This window comes from Myiozetetes cayanensis, unplaced genomic scaffold (assembly GCF_022539395.1).
Source record: "Myiozetetes cayanensis isolate MyiCay16 unplaced genomic scaffold, myiCay2020 scf1, whole genome shotgun sequence".
NCBI lineage: Eukaryota > Metazoa > Chordata > Aves > Passeriformes > Tyrannidae > Myiozetetes > Myiozetetes cayanensis.
In genome coordinates, this window is record NW_026086604.1 from 7,304,859 (window position 1) to 7,326,410 (window position 21,552).

The window sequence follows — 21,552 nt, forward strand, 5'->3', positions numbered from 1 at the left end:
GAGAAACAGAATGTATTGCCTGTGAACAGGCAAGAAAGATTATCCTACGTTATAGTAAGGGACATTTGAATTAGACCTTAGGAGAAATATTGAGTAGGATAGTTAAACTCACCAAAGGGTTTTAGGATGAGATAAATCTCTTCCATCTGTCACAAATGATGTCAGCATTATGAGACTGCCAGCTACGTGGCAGGGGACTACATGGCTTCTTAATTTCTTCTTGACTTCTATGACTCTACGGTTCTATGATTCTTCAAGTTGCTTTTAGACCATTTGTTCAGTGATTTTCCTGTGGATGAAGGTGGCAGTAGCAAATTTGGTTCAGCCCTCATGCTGGAGTTATTGCTCTGAACACTGCTTTACAAAACTAGAATCAAGAACAGTGTGGCTTAACAAAAAAAGCAGTGCCATTATTGAAAGGTCAAAACAGGCATTCAAACTACTGTACCTGCATGGAAAGCAGAGTGGTTTGGAAAGGCAGAAGAATGTTGAAACAAAACTTTTTAAACTTTTCTTATAACCACCTCCAGTACTAAGATATAGCACTGGCTTCCTTTGATAATTTGCTTTAAGACTTGCTGCTGGCAGAAACTGAAGAAACATGATTGCCACTGACATAAATCAGTAGCAGAGAGCAGAGCAATGTCAGAGAGCAGCTGGTAAAATGGCTAAAACAAGCTTTGGATCAAGCTGCTCACAGGATGCAAAGGCCAACAAGTAGAATGGATACAATCTGCAAAAAGCAGCTTAGAGACATTGCTCTTTTCACAGACTTAAAACAGAAGTTCCTTGGCCAAACATCTCTTTAATCACATCTGATTGTGTATTGAGGTCAGCAGGGAACGGCAGGGATGATTATCAGAAGCCTACAAGACACAAGGATGAGCTGCAGGGACAAAAAAGGGAAGAATTAATTGTGGATCCATCTCAAGCAGACTCAGAAAGGAGTTCCTATTGAAGGAGATTGGTTGTTAGCATGCCAGAGGTAAAAGCCCAGGAAGGCAGAGAGAAGATACACATATTTCAGCAATGGAAGGCTTAAACCTGAAATCTTGGTGGTTCTAGGCCCATGATAGGACAAAGTGAGAGTTGTCAGTATATTATATGGCCCTCTCTGAATGTTTCTGCTTGATGAGTCTATGCAAAGGTATGAAGTGTTACATATTCCATGTGGAGAGGCTGGTTCTTTCAACTGGCATGGTTACCTGGGCTGATTGAGTCAAAAACCAGAGACTACTCACAGTAATATGAAAATGTCATATTTTAGAATGAAAGGAAATTCCATACTGGAAGGTTTTGAGATTAAAATGTTAAATAAACTATAACTAAAAAAAAAATTAATTGTTACCAACCTTCCAAATAGAGAGAGATCAAATTCCAACTGTTTCATTGCCATAATGCCATATCAGGATATACTACAAACACACCAAGAGAGCTATTTTCTTTTCCTTTGAGTCTTTATTTATCCCATTCCAATGACTGGCATGGAAAGCATTCTATAGAAATGAAAAATCTGAAATAATGTCTGAAAATCACTGTGTGATTAGATGGGTATTTCCAATTAGAGTCACATGATGAGCTTTGCCCCTTTAGCAAATCCTGGAGCTGAGGTCAGGGTAAGTAGTGTTTAAAGACTAAAGCTTGCCTCTAGAGGTTTGATGGGATCTATTGCCATATTATGGCAAAGCCCATCAGACTTGCTGGGCTCTGTGGTCCACTGTTGGGCTCTTTTCAGATTGGAAGAGAAGGCACAAGTGGGATGAAAAGCCAGTGTACCTTTCTTTGGTCTACACTGTGGGTTGCCCATGTCCAGGCAGACAGAGTGGATAACTGCAGCTGGATTGGATCCATCTGCAACCTGCCTTGCTTATGGTAAAGGAAGAAGTTAGAGGGAAAGTTAATCCCTAGCAGACGTTATCAGAAGGCTTTCAATCTCCTTTTCACTGCCTGAACCATGCGACGCTGTCAGAGAAAACAATTCAGCATACAGGGCATCTCTTGTTAGGGTCAAGTAGTGATGTCCAGCATTCCAGTAATGTTCACAGGAGTTGGGGCTGCTGCAAGAAACTGAGCTGATATGGGCTTCGAAAACTGCAGCTCTCAGGATTCCTTCTTAGATGCCATACAAGGAACTGCATCCAATAATTATTCTTCATAGCTCCTTCCAGTGGTTTTCCAGTGTCAGAGATGGAAATGCCCCACTGTGCTGCTCCTCCTGTGCAGCACTGGTAGGACAAACCATGGCCCTGCTGCCCAAAGTTCCAAGCCCCTGCCAAGGGGGAACAGCACAAGGACATGCTCTTCCTGGGAGCTCTTCTGACAAAGAAACTGGTGGGACTCAGTACAGCTGTTTCCATCCTGGCATGACTCACTCTTAGGTAAAACACTATGATTCATGAAAGGGTTTTAACTCCATGATTCATTCAGGTCCACTTTTCATTACTGCCCAAAACATATAATCAGCAGGTGACTCGCCTTAGCCAAGAAAAGCTAAAAGTGAGGCAGTTAACAGCTCTTGCAAGGGAAATTAAGGCCCTTCTTTTTCAGAGGTATACAGCCAGCACCAGGGAGTATCACAGAATATATCACAGAATATTCTGAGGTGGAAGCAGTCCATAAGGATCAACAAGTCCAATTCTGAAGTGAATGGCCCCCTACAGGGTTTGAACCCACAACCTTGGTGTTATAAGCACAGTACTCTAACCAAAGATTAGAAACAGTAAAGCTTGGGATATACACAAAGCAAATACATTCCAGGCTGAGCAATATAGCAGATTGGTGAATAAATGTTTTTATTATTGATGTTTGTAAACTGAGTTGTCAGTTCCCTCTGCTCCTAATGTTGCTTCCAAACAAGGTGTCTTGCCCTGCAGTTTCCAAAGCTTTCTTTCTTAGAAATGTATAGATAAAAGTGGTTTATTATGTCTGTAATATTAAACATAACAGATCTAGGAGAAGTCAGGGGAACAGGTTTTTGGTCTTTCGGTCTCCTCCTGAACTTTTTCAGGCTCTTAGTTGTGCTGAATGCTGGATCAATCCTTTGCATGCTTCTACTGAAAGGGCAGAAGAAGTCACCATGGAAAGGAGAACAGAATAAGACTGAGGGAGGAAGAAATATTTTTAAATGGTGAAAACAAAGAAAATAATATTTGTCCACATGGTCATTAGCTATAGATTGGATTGTGAGCTATAATAGTTCCTTTGGAAAAGGAACAGAGATAACCAAATTCATTATATCATAGATAAGCTATGAGAACTGCTGGCAGGACTGTGAGAACTGCTGGCAATTCTACAAAGCTGGTTTCTATCCTTGGTGTTAAAGAAGTGTCCAAAGCCTGGTCCCACATGAAGCACCCACAGCATTTTGGGTACTTCAAGTAGCCCACATTTGAATTGGACTCCAGTAAATCCATTCTTTGATTCTTGGAAATGCAAATAATGTCACTGCCTTTGGTGTAAAACATTAACCACTAACAAAGGATTAGGGCCAAAGTCATACTTGGATTGCATGTGGTTGACCACAAGAATTACACCAAGAACAAATATGACTTTTTTTTTGGCAATAAAGAAATCATAACCGTGTGGGATTTGAGGGATCACCAAGGTGGTGAATTTGTGTCCAGCTTGTAAAGAACCAATCTCTGTGTGTGACCAAATAACCTCTCTAATGTTTCCCTATGTGGCTCTGCTGCCACTGTCCTCCTATGCAGAAATCCCTCAGCTCCAGTTTTCTGGGTTCTTGTGGAGGAAAGGGTCACTGTGATGGATAACAGAGGCTCATTTGTGGTTTGGAATGACATGGATCAGTTCCAAGCCAGGGGCCTTGGCTCCTAGGGCTGAGGAATCTGTCTCTGTTTCATCCCCTGTTACAGTTACTCTCTCCACAGCCTCAGAGTGGACCTTCTGCCTGCGTGTGTGCCTGGAGTGAACCCTAAATCAAATCCAGATATCCATTTGATTAGCTTCACTGGGTTGGAGCTCCAGGAAAAGAAACAAGGTGCCTGAAACCACTGAATGTAGCACTCACTCCCAATTTTCATTTGAGGCAAGAGCAGTCATGGTCAATCAGCTGAGAAGAAATTAAAAGTCAGTTTGATGTCCTTTTGCAGAAGTAATGAGGATAAACTGCCTTTTATACAAAACTTGTACAAGTGAACCACAAAACAAGGGGACTCACTGACTCATCTTTCTGCCGAGAACCACATAAAACTGTAGCATCTCTCCTTATGTAAGCTGAGCTTGGCTGGCAGCCAAACAGAGAAATATAAGGGGTGTATTTAAGGCTAAGTCAGCTCTGGCCAGAGCTGAGCCCGGGCCAAGCTAGGGCTGGATGAGTTAGGAAAGAAGAGACTGGAAATTGGTGGCAAAGAATGTTGCCAAGCATTGTGAATGTCCTGCATCTTACAAAAACTATACACATAAGGGTCTGTCATAAACCAGAATGAGTTTCCTCTAAGGCATGTTCAAAAAGCAAGCTAAAAAATTCAATATCATTTCAATTTCAGATACAAACAATTATAAACTTCCGAGGAATCAATTAGATGCACAGATCATGCAGTCAGGTCTCTGTCCATAAGGATTTCTGTCAGTCCAGGATACCACACTCATGCAGTGTACACTTGAGCTTTCTATTTTCATGTTCCATGAAAATGTAATATGGTGGCTGATGGTAACACCATGTGATGAATAGCTCTGTAAAGTTCTTCTCTTTCTTAGAACTCAGTTTAATTCTTTGCTGAACATGTAAGTTTCTGAAAATTAATTTCATTAATTAAAAAATTCATGATGGAAAATTCACTTTCAGGAAAAAAACCTTGATGTAATAGCTTTAAAATAGTTCTTAAATGTCAGAGGTACTGGTATATCGTAGCATCCACATCAGAAAAAGGATCAAAATTCTAGTCTGTGATATCCATACTATATTTGGATGAGAAAACCAATGAATAAGGCTCTTGGCTTTCTCACAGACAAGTGTATTCAGAGCTGGGTACATGCCTAGTGTCTGCATCTCAGTCAGAAAAGGATATTTCTGACAGGATGGAAGTGTCTCCTATTGTCCTCTTTCCTCTGCTGCAAGAAGACTGGAGCAGAGCCAGGAGAAAAGCATTGTGGCCTGCTGAAAAGTTATTACAAATAACAGGTGTCAAACTGTGGTATGGAGACAGTAAACTGAAACTCCAGGAGAGACATGAGTATGCACTTTGTGGGTGTCCACAACCAACTCATCCAGGAGGTGAGACTGAGCCCTACACTAACTCCCACTGATGCAGTTGTAAATCCAACAGGACATTTTGGGTTTGGTTGGTTTTTGGTTTTTTTTGTGTGTCCACAGATGGAGTTATGCTGAGCTCAAGTTACTACAAATACAGAGCAGTAAATTGTCTTACTTACGTGTTAGTTCACATTTGCCTCTCTCCACATCTTCCAAGTATAATCTGTTAGCACTCTGGTTTAGTCCTGATTAGTTGTTCCAATCATCAGGAAGACTGCAGAGCACAGAGCTGTCCATGGGGAGAGAAAGGCAGACTCTGGATCCATAGGTGGTCTGCCTGAGGGTGGGTGGAAGGAGATGAGCTCTCTGAGGAGCCACTTGGTCAACACTTAGAATTCCCAAAACCTGTACTGATACTGTGTTGTGACTTTTAGCCCACATTTTGAGGAAACACATCTTCAAATGATTCTAAGCATATCAGGTTATCAAACCACCACTGGGTATTTCCAGGACTTAGTGCTCTGTATTTTTGTGATGGTCTAATCAGGCTGTCCTGGACTATTTTAGCTGCACCTGCTGTCATCTCTCAGGTTTTTCGCCTTTTCACTTTCCCTCAAATTGCATTGAAAGCACTAAAGAAAACAGTCTACTCTTGGTTAGTTCCTCTCCTTGAGCAGATTTCTGCCGTCACTGTAATGAGACAGTATTCCCAGGACCATGATAGAGTGGTTTTCTTCCAGTCAAAGTGACAGCACATGTATGTGAATGATGTGATGGCAGGACCCTCAAAGACCAACAGATAGCAGGGGTAGGGGTGTGTGGTGTCACCCACTGGGACATGTAATAAGGAGGTTGCCAAAGACAGAGCAGGGAAGCTCTGTTGGTTAAACATTCCTGCTTCATTGCCGTGTTTGGTGCTGCAGGTGTAGGCTTTTGATGGATTAGTTTTTTATTTCGTCTATAGCCAGGCTGGCAGGTACTGTGACAACGGAAACAACGGGATAGATGTACACAGAGGGACCTTTTTGTGCTGTGAGGTACATGTAACTGCTACATTGCTTAGCCTCTGGTTCTTTGTTTTCCTTAGGTATTCTGTGGTTTTTGTAATGTTTCTTATGCACATTAGGGCAAAGGTGTGCAGCTGTGAATTCAATGAGATGGGAGTATTCAGGAGTGATCACTGAATATGCGAGTGACATTTACAGGCTCTGACACCCAATTTAGCAAATACATGCACAAGTTAAATTTGCAATCCTATACTTATACAATATTATAATTGTACCTTTTAAAGGCAGGTGTTTGTTCAAGTTGTTTATAGGTTCATCTGACCTGTTTTTTTTAAAAAAAACAAAAAAGTATTTTCCAACTCCTTTAGTCCAGCTGGAAAATGGCTCAAGCAAATCTTTTTTAACTTAAAAAAAAAAAAAAAAAAAAAAAAAAAGCAGGTGGTTTTACACGATCGTAAAGCCTTCATCCAGCCCCTGGTGGTCTAGTGGTAAAGGCGTCGCGCTATCACCGCCGAAACCCGGGTTCGATTCCCGGTCAGGGCCACTCCCGGGCAGGTGGGGCTCGTTAGCCCTTAAAGGCAACCCATCTACGTCCTAAGGACCTCGCTGCCACCGTCCAAGCTCGCTTGGCCCCGGCAGATGAACCTTAGGATTAAAGGGTGGGCTCAGTTCCGCGCACACTGTGTCTCACCTAAAAAATCCAATGCGCAGGCTGGAAGGTGTAAAGACCTTCCCCGGATCTTCGCTCGCGAAGACTGGCCATTATTTATTATTATTATTATTTATATTAAAGCCTTCATCCTGCAGGTGAGCTTTGCTTTATTTTCAAGTACTGTGCAAATGGAACAGAGTAGCAAACAGATTTGGAGTAATGCCTTCACAATGAATGCCTGATTCAGTGGAGTATTTGTAGGGCAAAGGTATGAGAATCCGAAGTTATGGAATGAAATTTGTAACCTTATCTACACCTATACCTATTGCAGTTCCCTGTAGAATCACCATGGCAACCCATGGATGCCACAGAGCTACAAATCCTACAATTTCAGTTACATTTGCAAGAGCTATTGTTTCTCTTTTATTTCATTTGTGCATGTTTCAGTCAGTCTCTGGAGCTAAGTAGGTCAAACCATCCTCCACATACTCAGGGTTGCCCAATTGTTGAGCTGTGTTTGGGTGAAGAGAGACTGAGAGCAAGGCATATGCCAGATTTTTCTGCTTATTGCATTCTGGGCAAGTTTTTTACACATAATTTGGCATCAAATACACCAATAACTGTGTTTTTGCATATTTAAAAGTCAACGTTTTCCTCTAGAGTATCTTCCTGCTTCTAAAACTTCACCAGGATGATCATCTTTAAATACCCAATTCCCAATTAAATCTGCTAGGCCAGGCACTTAAACAAATTATGTAACACCTGTGCTCATTCCTAGACATTCATCTTATGACTGGGCAAATTTTTGCATTTGTCTTCTAAACTTATAGAGGCTGTTCTTTCAAGAGAAGGGTAAATTACTGACTTGGCCAGGAAGGGGTCCCAGCTGCTGCTCTAAGGTGCACTGAGGTAAACACAGATATGTGATAACCCATCCTAAACCAGAAAGAATTAATTGTTCTCCATCATTGCTAGCAGAAGCCTAAACAAGGAAGCAACACTGGTGTCTTGACTTGTAGAGAATTAAGGTAAGGTGAGATAACCTCACTTATAGGCCTAATGGTACAGCCTAGTTTAGGCTCATATGATCCAGACTGAAGCATAACTCCATGGCTTGCATCACCAGGAATCCCAAAAGCAAAGGTGCTGTAATCAGAAAATGCACCTTTCTGATGTAATTTTCTACCTGCTCTTGCTGCTAGAGAAGGAGTCATGGCTTCAGATGCTGCCTAATGGTTGCCAAATATTTGTCTGTGGGGATACCTTCATGCTATTCCAGCTTTGATAAGCACTTATACAATTGACAAAAAATGTTAGGGGTGGAGCTGACTGCTTTCAGGTTTCTAATAATCTTTACAGTTTGGCTTCCTAACAGCAAGATATGTAATCTATTATGATGAGAAGTGAAGTATTAGTACAAATATCTATTTAAGGACCACTTAAACTCTTTGATTAATATTCAAGAGTAATAAAACAGACACACTGGGTGCTTCACATATATTTTTTCCTTGGTATGGCCATTAATCTGAGTTTCAGCACAGATCCAAAAGGAAGCTACCTGGTTGTCCCTTCTCCCCTTGGTAGCAAGCCCTGAGTCTCAGAGGAGCAACAATTATCCAGTGCGTGACAGTGGATGGATAATTGGGGCAGCGCCTCTCACCCTTCCTGCTGGCGTTTTTGTTATCTTGCTGAAGCAGGCTATGCAATGGATTCAGTAACCAGAGGACCTGAATCTGTCTTGTCAGCAGGGGATAAATATGTGGCAGTGACAGCTTTTTGTGACGGTGATTAGGGATGTCTGGCTGTCATAGTGCATTTGCATTGGTTGGTGTGACTACACAGGTCCAGAAAAGTGTGTGACATCTCTTTTTGTCCTTAGAGGCAGTTCAACTCAAGTGCTACTGGGCCTGTTTGGTAAAATATACATTTCAGTTTATTCCTGTGTTGTATAAATCACTAAGAAGCTTTTCTTTGTAATGGCTTTGTCAGGGAGGAAATGCAATTTAGAAGGTCCGTAAAACTATTCCTGCCCTATGTCGGGTTGCAAAGCTTGTTTGTTGCCAACATCATGCTTTATACATCCTGAGTGTTTTCCTGCCTTCAAATGAATTTGTAATCAGAAGTATTGAGAGAACTTTCTGTTTCTTTACAATGTGCTGAACTAGCTCAGCAATGTCATATATGAGAAAGAAATGCCTCCCAAACTCTAACCCTGCCCAGCCTTCACCCTTTAACATTTTTGCTTCCCTGGAGGCAGCACCAGACTGCTTATGACATCCTACTTCCATCACTGAAGACTGCAAATGAGAATTATCTTATCTGTTCCTAAGACTAACTGAAGAAAACTGTTCACTCTGCATCAGGGCTGGTTTCTCCAGAGCTCAGTTAGAAAAACTTGGGAAGGGCTTCAGCTCATTACTAATGAGTTTATATGCCTAAATTCACATTTCCAGGTGAGTCAGACATTTCAGGTCCCATTACAGTCACTGGAGACCTAAGGCTTTATCCAGCTATCTAAACTACTGCATGGCAGGTAACCACATGGAGCTGGTAGATCTCTGGGTGACCTGTGTCCTTCTGGACCAACACCTGGAGTCCAGGTGGGATTTCCTGGGATATTTCAAATGTCCTGAGCCTCTGCTGCAGCCACTGAATCACAACTCTAGAGGTGGACACCTAAATTAAGATGTGTAAGTGCTGGAGCTGAATCCCTTTCCCAAGAACATTAACGACCACCATTCACTCTGGATGCTGGAAGAAAACTGGAAACTTCTCAGGTTTGCACCAAAGTTTGCAGAAGTTGATACAGCTTCATTAATGTCTTCTGGAATGTGTTCTTAAAAAAAAGTAATGTTTTAAGGTGTGATTCATGCAAACAGCTTTAGTTTTTTGGTGTGTGTGGTTTTTTCTCCTTTTTTTTTTTTTTTTTTTTTTCACATTATCAAATGCACCTAGCTTATAAGGGAGAGAAACTAATGATGTCTCTTTTAATTAGAAGTGATATCAACTGACTCTGGGAATCATACTTTGTTCTTTCCTTCCCACCTTATCACGTTTTTCCAGTAGATACAACACATACAAATGAGTACACAACATGTTGGGTTCCTTCCTTACTAAAAGTAGATTAATGTGGTGAAGGTGACTGGAAACAAAATACGCAGAACCACCCAGTCTGACCTGAACATACAGCAGAGTTCTGAGAATTTTACTGATGATGTCTTCAGGGAAGGAAACTAGTCTGTCTCTAGGAAGGATGACCCAGCTGATCAATAAAGGTGAGCAGGTAACTCACTCATTGCCCTGTCTGCTTACAGCATGTGGATGGATATACATTTATGAAGGCTCAAAAACTAGGATAAGATGCTGAATTTTTAATAGAAATAATAAATTTTTTTAATAGTCAATGATTACTTTTTTAATTAAATGAGAATTAATTAAAATTACTTTGAGATTGAAAAGAAATGAACAGCTACAGCTACAGAGAAAAAAACCCAAAACATCCATTGTACCTGTTTATCATCCACACATTGTTCTATGAAAAACCCTGAACAGGTCATTATGAATTTCTTTCTACACTTTTTTTTATTCATCCCATGTACAGAGTTGGCACCAAGGCCAACCTGCAGATGAGGCTAAACTTTTCATGGCAAGAATTTTTTAAGCATCTTGGTGAGAATTTTTTGAAATGCCATTGAATTGCTTGTTGAAAATTCACCTTGATGCTTCAGAGCAGACTACTCCAAAACTGTCACTGAACTTTGAAATGTCACAATACCAGAACTATAGGTTCTAAAAATAGAGAAATGGTTTAAAGAGAAATTAAACTGACTTAGACAAGTTTAATGGATCACTATGCTTTGGGAAAAAAAAGTAACATGTTTTCTGTTGAAATGCAGAGACAGTTCAGACAGAGATTGGGTTGCACAGAGGCATTATCAGAAGACATCAGTGTGCTAAGCAAGAGCAAGCCCTGCTCTTCCCAGCTCCTGCTTTTGGAAAGGATGACAAGCCATTTCAATACAGCTCATGTTATCTCAGCCTTCCTGTTTGAACCTGGGGCCTCATCCAAATCCCCTAACAGCAAACATCTCCTTGGCTTGGTGGATTGAATCCATACTCTGGTATATCCTTGACTTGTTCATACCCACACACCTCTTCAACTGTGGGACCAAAGACAAGAACTGAACCTGGGACAGGAGGCAAAGGTCCTGTGGCCAAGTTATTGTGTTTTAATTGGTTGGAAGGTGAGGCTGGTGGCATTCATGAGGCAGAAGCTAACAAGGGACAAGGTAGTTTGTCATCAGCCACATGTCCTGCTATTTCTGACTGCACTCTGATAGACCCTGGACCTGAATCATCACCTCATCTTGTCTGGGGCTGCTGGGTAGGGTTAGGGTCACTAGCCCACTGTGAAGCTGGGCATCTGTGCCCTGCTGCTAAAGGCACAGTCTCTGCCTGAGCATGGTCTCCAGGCTTGTGTCCCTCCGGGAGCAGGCCTGCTCCTGCTGCTCCCTGACATTAGGTAATGTCAACACGTCTCTCACTGAGCACTGTGGATACCTGAGGAGTCAAGAGCTCACCCACCCCTGCCCTCAGCGTTGGCAAGAAGCAGGATGCTTTGGAGTGAAGCCACAGCTGCCTTCTGCCAGGGAAGAAGCAATGAATTTCACGAGCCCCTTCCCTGGGCAGCTCTCCAGCTGTCCCTTGGACATACAGAGCCCTGCTTAGCTATGCCCCAGTTTAGACTCACTTGGAGTACATAGACCCATTTTTGGCATCATTTAGGTGAACCCCAAAGCACCAAGAACCACTTTTTTTACTCCTAAACTAATTGTATCTCACCTGTCAAATGCAGCACAGTGGTGAAATGTGTGCAAGTGGCTCCACTGCACTGTGAATACCACGGTGTTTTTCTAATTCACCCTCTGCAAAAAGATTGTTAATATCAGCATACATTTTTTTCCCCAAGAAGAAACAAAGGGCCTGATCAATCCCGCCTTCCCCATATAACACTGAAGGTGCTTCTGCAGCAGGGGTACCTCAGCCAGACCCTTTCCCCATCAGAGTAGAGGATGCTCACCCCAGGTAATTCACTGAGCCCTGCATGGGTGTTGCTCACTTGTGCCAGGAGCAGGTTCAGGCCCCTCTGCTCTCTAATCTAGCAGGTGATACAGCCACAGCCTTCAGCACTTCAGCTGCACAAATGTCTTAGGCAAGGCTGTGTGTGTGGCCTGTGTGAGCAAGGATTTGCACAAGCTCTTTGCCAGGCCGAGGCTAACAGTCAAAACACAGTCCCATCCTCCCCTTCCTAAGGTCATGCAGAGATACTGAACTCAGAGTATGTTCTCCTGGCTGATCCTTTGGAAGCCAGAATTTCTAATTGGAAAACCGATAGCCCCTCAAGTCTGGCGGTGCAGTTGAGTGCTACTGTAATAAGGTAGAGTATATTGAATGTAAGGATAATGGATAATGTGGGATTTATAACAAAGCCATAACTCAATAGAGGGGGTGCAGATGATATCATGAATTGCAGCCATGAAGTATGATTGATCGATGAGATCATTAGAAAGCCGAGATTGAATTACAGGTCTGGTAATTTATCACTCTACAGCCTCAGCATTTTCTATGATATTTGAGGAACATTTACACATTTTCCTGCACTGTTTTTTTCAGGTTCCTAATTATAAATAGGATGCTGCAGATGCTTTTAATCAGTGGGCAGTCCAGAGCCCCTGTCTTCCACTGTAATCAGAGTTGCAGGCATACAGTGAACTTCCCTTTTGAATTATTTAAGATGTAGATCATTGCAGAATTACAACACAGCTTTTTCTTTCTCAGTGTTCCACACAGCAGTGGAAAATTCCAGTGTAGTAAGGTTGGAACATAAATTTCTTTCATAGTTAACATTTTATTGTACTAATTAAGAAGCAAAACAGAAAGAGATTCTACATTCTATGTAATTGCTAATTGTATTTCATATTAATTAATAAACATAGACCAGTTAGTCTGAGGCATGGCATTTTTCAACACCTGTTTTTTTTTCAGCTGGTTTAGTAGATTGTACTTGCTTCTTTGTACATGTTATCCTGCTCATTGCTTGGATATATGTTGTATATGCATTTAAGCTGTCAGGAACCATAACAGTTTGATAAAGTAACAAGGCATTTTCTGTCTAGAGGATGAAAATTAACAGCCACAGGCATACCTGAAAAATTAATGTATTCCAGTTAATTTTCCAACTCTGACAGCTACTAACCCGGAGCATTATACAGGAAAATGTCCAGCACGGCTGGCATATTTGAAAGCAGTCTCTGCAGACTGGGGAGAATGGTAAGCAAATTGTGAATGCACCTGGACGACATTTCTGAACCTGACTCTTAGGAAATGTAAAACAGAGATGCCACTTATACCTCATGTCTAATCAATTTGACACTCTCGTCCCTATAATGGCTGGAGGACAGGGACGTTCTATCTTGCCTCTTCCTTGTTTCTTCCCACGTGTCTCACTGCTCAAAGTCTCTGCAAAGGACATTCTCTGTACATGCAGCTTCCATACCTGTGTCACCCCAGCTTTCACAGTTCTTTCAAGAGGGTTAAGAGTGCTGGAGCTGTTGCAGATCTCTGTCTTCCACTGGTGTTTTGATGCCTTATAATGATCTTTTTTCATGTAGCAGAATGCAAGTGATGTGATTCCCTCAGGTTTCCCTGATGTGTTGCTTTAAAAGAAGAAAAATACCCTTTTTTATTTTTAGTTAGTTAGTTAGTTAGTTAGTTAGTTAGTTAGTTAGTTTGTTTGTTTGTTTGTTTGTGGGGGGGCTTGTTTGTGATTTTTTGTCTGCTTTTATTTGTTTTCTAATTTTGCTGGTATTGTCTGGCAGAACCAGTGGACAAGCAGCATTCACAGTTCTTTGGAAATTTCACCTAAGAAATGTATTCAGTCTGAATTAGGCTGGAATGGACAGAAAAATTCAGAATTTTCTGTGAACTGGAAATTCCCAAGAAAAATCTCACATCTGACACACCTGATTATTGTGTTTACAAAACAAAAGCTTTTCCTTGCAGCTGCACTTAAAAATTGACATTCTTGACAGTTCTCCTCCCTGTGCAGCTGCAAAGATGCTGACAGGAATGGTAATGCCACCATGGAGTTGGCAAGATGTTCAGGACCTGTGACTGACTCACGCTCTGCCTTGTGCTGCTCATCTGGGTACAACCAGGGTACAAATGCTCCCTTACACCTCAGAGACTCTACAATCTTCAAATGCTCAGAGATCTTGGAGAGTTAGCAGTTCCCTCTTGTCCTGTTGCAGAGTTGGTTGACAATTCTTTACTTGGAGCTCTGAAACTTTTTTAATCATCTCCCACTGCATGGCAAAAGGATGAGCAGCAGCAGACGCAGTATCTGTCTGCAAGCCAACAAATCCCTGCAAATTTACTTCCAGAGGTGCCAGCTTGTACTTAATGTGGTCAGCAGCTTTGTGCATATTCATTTCTCCCCTGATGTAAAACTCATCTCTCAGCCAGAATCCTGTAGAAGTGATTATTCTGTTCTGTCACTGATGTAAATTGGCATCATCAATGCACCTGTTTCAAGGTGGGCTGTTCTGTGTGAGGGTCCATCATGGCTCTGTTGCTGTAGTCCCTTATAAGTTTTCATTAACATGGCAGTTATTTTAATATTCTACATTAGTCGAATTCCTAAATGCCTGGTGTCGGCCTTGTGGAAGGAATATCAATCAAAACTAGACCCTAATTAGTTTTCTTCGGCATATTTCTGTTGCTCTTTGTCCAGATTACATGACTATTTCACAAATATTAATGACTTCTTGTCTATGCTTTCTTTGTTTGCTTTGCTTCCAGATCTGTTTGCAGCTTTGGGCATTTCTACTAAGGTTTTAGTGCAGTTTCACTCTCAATGTATTATATTTTTCTCCCAAAGCAGAAAAACTGCAAATGCAAATGCACTTGGAGGAGCAAAAATTAGAATGCTATAGTTAGAGAGATTTGATTTTAGATGCTATGTTATACCAGATCCTGTGATGCGATTTTGAAACACATATCTCTTTCAGAACACTGTACAAACCTCAGAGAAATTCAGAGAATTTGAGGGTGGGGAAAAAACCCCTTCACTAATTTAATAAGACCCAACAATATCATGCTGTTAAAAAAACAAAACAAACCTCAACCCCCAACACTCTTCCCACCAAAAAAAGCCACAAACCAAAAAATCTCCCCCCTCAAAATCCCTCACTAGCCAAAAAAAAACAAAACCAAAAAAGCACACACACAAGCCTCCAACCAAACAAAAGAAAAAAAAAAGAAAATAAATATTGTGCTGACATTGTGTTAGACACTTGAAAGAAACTACCTGGAACATGTATTGGAGAGTTCAAAGTCCAGGTTTTGGCATTAAGAAAGCAGTGGACTAACATGGACTAGATGGTGACAACCTAGATATGATAATCAGAGGTCTAGAAACCATGACTTACAAGGAATAATTGAAAAAATAACAGCTACTTGGCTTTGAAAGGGGAAGACTGGCTGGACACTCTATAACTGTGTTCAAATGTGTAACAGGCCAGCTTGAAGAATAGGTAACGACCTACTTGCTGGCATGACTGGGATCCACAGAAGGAAGTCCTATTGGATTTAAACCCCAAAAAAGAGAAATTTCCAGTATTTAAGATTAGACACTCTTTATAACAGTGCAATAACTGAATCACAAAGTAGAAAACAGGTTGTCTAAAGAGTTCTGGTATCTCAATCACTGGATGTATTTGTGAAAAAAATGACAAATGTTTCTTGATTTACATATAATTACATACAATTAACCCTAGGCTGAAGCAAGACGATGGGTAAATTACATCTTTCCTCTTTACATCTCTTAGGGTTTAGATCAGAAGCGAGAGATTAATATTATTTGTGTTTTAATGGGTTATTTTTATGCTGGGCTTTTAAGCGTAAGGTGGGAAGGAGACACTTTCTAAATCATTCTGACAAGCTGCATATTGCAAAGAGAACTGCAAGTACAAAGGAGATAAGCAAACTGGCCAAGCAGTTCATCATAGACAGGAACTGCAGCCAGTTGGGATATCACCAGCAGAAGCAATTTGCCATTAGAAAATGTCTGTGTCATAGTATTTTGGAGAAATATATTTTTGTGGAGAAATTCCCTGACTCCCAGAAAAATGCATTTACATAACCTTTAATGTTCTCTCCTGATGCTTTCTGGATAGAATAGTATTTTGGTTTTGTGTTGTGTTTTTTTTTTTTTTTTTTTTTTCACCTAACATTAACTGTTTTGAAATATGTAGATGTAATTAATTAAAATGGAAGAAATTGTCTTCGGAGCAAAGTGGTTGGATTTTCTTGTTTGGTTGGGTTTTTTTTCTAATAAATAAACATTATTATTAGTTTTAAATATAACACTTAGAAGCAGCAGCTTTGAGTTCTGTCTCAGAAGAAAAATAAATGTCAGAATTTTTCAACATCCTGTAGAATGGGCTTTCTACCTTCCTTCAAACTTCAATAAAAAAGGTCCTAGATTTTTAGTAAAATTAGACCTTGTTTGAATATGCACTTGGGGAATCCCTCTGGGTTTTAGAAAGTATGTATGCATAAAAGGAACTGAACAGTGGCTGTTTGTCCATGTTCAGTCTATAGCTGCAACATTTTTGTTTTGTTTCCTTTCTGTTATGGCTCAGGTTACCTTCAGTTTTTCAAAGGGTAAATTGGAGGTTTCATAGTAATATCACTCAAGCATAGGTTATGACAAAACTTGCAGTTAGACATGGTGGATGTCCTCTGAAAAGTGTAAAATATTTGAGCAAAGGCAGTTTTATTTGAAGTATTAAAGTATTCAGGATATTTAACTTCTTTTTAGAGAGTTATCTCGTAAAATATTAATATTTTCTCCTTCCCACTCTAACAAGGATGTATTTTTTAAATAATAATGAGATATAATTTCAAATTTATTACTTCTTACCTTTTCAGAAATGCCTTTCTTAATTTTTTTTTCTAAGAATGCATTTATTAGTCTTCCTTATAGTTTATCTAAAGTTTACAAACATAACATCACTGTGATATTATTTGACTGTCCATTTTGACCTGGAAGAGCCAAGTAGAAGTGGTCATTTACCTTCTTTGTATTTGAAAGTCTTTGTTATAAATTCATTGTTACTTTCTTGTTAGTACTGAAATAAGCCTTGAAAGAAAAAAAGCTTAGGCTGAAATTTGAAAAACAGAATTTATTAAAGACATTACCATCTACAACTTAAAGAAATAATCTGCCAACAAAAGCTTGAACCAGTCAGTTTTATGAAAACTGAAAATTTAAAGGCTTGAAATTCAAGGATATCTTTGAAAAATAAAGGGAATCTGTCTGCTATGCTTTATCCTGTTGGTTGGATTTGACCAAAGATAGCGCTTTACTGTGAATTCACAAGGTTTATCTGCAGTCCACTGATGTAAGTGAAGATTGAGGGCTCATATTCTCCTCCCCCTTCCAAACCTCATGCTGTAATTGCTCCCATTTCCACTGTTGGTCTGACTTGCCATGTAACCACTGTGGACAAGAGTGGGTATCAGGACACTGAGAGACAGCAGAAGTAATGCTGTGGGTGGGTTGTGTGTCAGTGCAGCAGGACAGAGCACGGTCTGCAGTAAACACCATGGTGTGGAAAATTTTTGGCGGGCGACGCCGAGACTGGAAATATGAGGTAAACTCATGACAGCTAAATCCAAAGTTCTAACTCAGAGATCCCTTTATCAAAATGAAATGTCTTTACTTTCTTGCAAATAACCTGAACGGAGACCGTGAATCATCCTGATGTCTTTGCTGCCCCGTGAATGTCCATCCCCCGCCCCGCGGAGGTGGCTGAGGGGCTGTGCATGTTAGAACATGGACATTTCGGATGGGCTCCAGTGTGCTCAGCACAGCGTGGAGCAGCCTGAAGGACCTTGCCATCACACCATCCCTCAAACACTCCCCTACCACCCCCAGGTTTACCTCTAGCCAGCCTGGTTTTATGCCTTTCCCCTTTCAAGTCCAGATTAAAACTCTTTTGATTAGCACTGCTCACTTTTTCACTAAGATCCTTTTTCCGCTTTGAGGCAGGTGTACCACATCTGTTGCCCATGGGCCTGGTTTCCTGTAGACCAACCCATGACAAAAACCCCCAAATTCTGCTGGTGACAGCAGGCTCAGAGCCAGGCATTGTTCTGCTGGCACTGGGGTACAGCCTGTTCCCATCAGAGCCCTATCTGGGCAGCTGCCTCAGTCGTGATGGATGCAGAGCTGAGTCCAGGGCCTTCTGCAGGTGGAAACCATTTGTCCCTGGTTGAGCTACAGTGTCCTTCTTGCCTGACAAGTGCCACAGTGCTCCTGTTTGTCAGTGTTCCCTAAGGGATTTTTTTTATGGGGAGAGGGGTTTGACCACTGATGCTTTTGGCCCCACTCAGGTGTCCTGGCGCTGTGGCGTGAGCTGTGAGCTATTGTTGAGTTTCTCTCACCCTTCAGGTTCTGTCCAGGGAGTCTCCTTGTGTATCCCTCTGGGGTGCTCCACTGCCCATCCTACCAACACTAGAGCAGCTGCCTTGGAGATTGCTATTGGGGTCACTGAAGTGCCCCCAAAACACTAAGGCCTGTGAACTTTTTGTTTCTTCCCACCATTTGAAGGCCTTCTCTGCTTTTTCCTGATCCAGCATGGTGTAGTAGAAACATACTGAAACACTGCATCCTTCTACTCAGCAGAACAGACTTCACAGTTTTGCAAAATATGCAGGAATATGTTATCAGTTTCTACAGTAATTAATGTGTTATCTGCACTCAAGCACACTGTTCTACTGAGCCATCAAGAAGAGATGCAGTTCTCAAGCAAATATGATGCTTGTTACTTAGATGGTGGCTTTATGAACTTTGTAAGTACTGAAAAAGATGAAGAAAAAGTATTTTTTCTTAATCAGGTTGCTTATAAAAATAAATCCAAGCTTAACCTTTCTTACTGTAATTGGTGAAATGGAGCTGCAGTTGAGATGATCACAGGTTTCCAGATAAGCATGCAAAAGCTTATTGATTAGCTAAGTAGCTCAGATCAATGTACTTCACCCTTGTTTAGCAAATGTCTCCAGTCCAAAATAGAATTTTTATTTCAATATTTATTACTAAACAAAGCTGAGACACTTTAATGGTAGAACCTGTCTGTGTGTGCTTATCTGTCCTTGGAAGAGTGGCAGAAATCCTTGATCTAAAAATGTCAGTGGAACAAGAACAAACCATAAAGAAATCCTGCATGCCCATTTTAAGCTCCAAGAAAGTTTTTTAATCCCTACCTTAAATAATGTTCAATGTTAATTTGTAAAGAATAAGTAGTCAGTCTAGAGCTCTACCTTACAGAGTTAGAGCACTCCAAATTTATTACAAAGCAGCTGCCACACTCTAACTTAGCCCTTAGATGAGTAAACACACTGTGTTGTTTTTAACCCGTGGCAGATGTGTGTAACCTGCTGTTGGACTGCACATATGACAGAGACTTGAAGCAATGTCATCCTATCCCAATCAAACACCAGAATCTGGATGCCAGAGAACTCAAGAAACATGAATGTTACATGATTAAAAGGGATATAATCTCTGCTGAAGACACCTCACCAGCCATTTGAAAGCTTTGTATTTCTCTTGCCCAGCCACCATTAAAATGGCCTTATGTGACTCTGAAAAAAATTATTCCAGACACACGTGCCAGTAATTAAAATCAAAACAATAATTTGGCAATTTCCAGATCTTAATCCATGAGTTAATTTCCATGGTACCAAGCCTGTTCAACAGAAAATTAACTGTGTATGAGCCCTTTATGAGCCTTTGTCTAAAAGGCTGAGTGTGCTTAAAGATGTTTATGTGCTCAGGGGTTTGTTTTTGGTGTGGGCTCTACTTCTGAGGTTGTGGGGAAAGAAAAGAAAGCAGTTTCTTGGTTTGCTTATGTTATAACTTGAAAGTTGTACAGGGCTATTCAGGGAAAGGAGAACAGGATGTAGCAGGCAGTTGAAAAGAGCTTTTTTTCTTAAGCCAGGACAGCAGCTGGTGGGAAAAGAGACATTTTATGAGACTTTTCCCATGTGCTGATCAAGAGCTTTATTAGCAAGACTCTGCTGAACTGGCGCAGGACTCTCAATCTGGATTTATTTATTCAACTGATTAAGTTTTTCAAGCCCCTTATGAGAAGAACCTGTTACGGAACCTGGGAAAAAAATTCAGAGTTTGGCCTCAATAATTGAAGATAGTGTCTTATCATTCATCCCAGAGCCCTTTATCAATTGTATATGGGAATAACGTCATCCAAACCAAAATAAAACACCTGCCTTGCTGGCATGAGCACAGTGGCTGTTAACAGAGCACAGGGCACGAAACAGCAGGGCTTGTGTGGGAGGTGAGGAGGAGTTTGAACTCCAGGTGCCATGTGAGGCAGAAGCAGCGATTGCTTAGGCTGAAAGGGAAAGCAGTACTAATGTAATTAGTACAGCAGAGCTGTGTAAGTGGTTTGCAGTGCAAGGTTTGTACTCTGTGAGTTCATCTTCTTTGACTGTGTTGAAGATAATGAGATTGACCTGATACCCAGAGCCAACAACTACTCTGACTATAAATTTCCCGGCCTCATCTCCTGGGGCCCATCTAGGCTCGACCCTGCAAGTTCTGCTGAACTCCCAGTCTGAGTCTGGCTCCATACTTTCACCTTCCAGGTCTAATTTTTTTTTTTTTTTTTGGTCACCTCTGGGAACTTCAGAGGTGAGACAGGCACCGAGCAAGGGAAGTTTGACAACCATTTTACAATGCGTCCTACAGAGGTAACTGTTCTACCTACAGACAGAGACAGCCCACAAGCAGGGAGGAATCTTTGGGCTGTTGTCTAGGAGGTTCCTGTTGACAACTGTGTTAGAAACATTAAGGTATGACAGAGACAGGGAAGGGTGGCTCCAGGCTGAATGCAGACAATGCTATGCATATTTATATAGTATGAGGTATAGTCATGCAGAGATACCTGGCTTAGCCTTACCTGTTGAATGAAGAACAGTCCTATAGAGACAGAGCCAGATATCCATGCTGTAGCAGGTCAGAAGCAGGACAGCTGTCATGGATCCTTGTCAGCCCACCAGTAGAAAAACTGTCAAAAAGGCAGTGCAGTAAGATATCAAAGAATAACTGGCTGCAAAGAAAACACAGAGGGATGGTGTTCAGTACACTCTGTGGTCAGTACAGAGGTGAGCTGAGCACTCATCGCAATCCTAACTCCTAAGAATGGCTCCCCTGATCTCACTGGGAGGTTTTTAGCGTGCAATCCTCAGAGATTCAGACCCTGAGCAAATACATTGATAGCAGGCTGTAGAATAGTGGTGGTTGGAGTCAACCAACAGCTGTCCAATGTGAAGTGCATAAATAGTCCATGAGAGAGGGACATGACCCTAACCCCCACTGAATAGAGTTATCCACCTCCTGGGATCTGGCAGAGTTATCCAGCTTGAAGAGAGGCATTAGGGTTATCCACCTGATACATCCTGGTGGTTAAATGTGTGGTAAACATGACCAAGAATGCTCTTTGCTAACCTGGGAAGTTGCTGGGTGAATGCCATGAGCACCAAGCTGTATTTGGGAGATGGGCCTGTGAGTCTTGCTCAGTAATATGGGCTCAGAG

The 21,552-nt window shown here is 41.3% G+C and overlaps 1 long non-coding RNA gene across 2 annotated transcripts in view; it reads right to left on the reverse strand.

Annotated features, from left to right (window-relative positions):
* The window catches only part of LOC126644855 (uncharacterized), a 68,938-nt gene that overhangs the window by 27,980 nt on the left and 19,406 nt on the right, over positions 1-21,552 (reverse strand). For both annotated transcript variants that reach the window (XR_007630033.1, XR_007630034.1), the window contains one exon: positions 20,917-21,024. This is a non-coding gene — a long non-coding RNA (uncharacterized LOC126644855). The remainder of the gene's footprint in view (positions 1-20,916; positions 21,025-21,552) is intronic.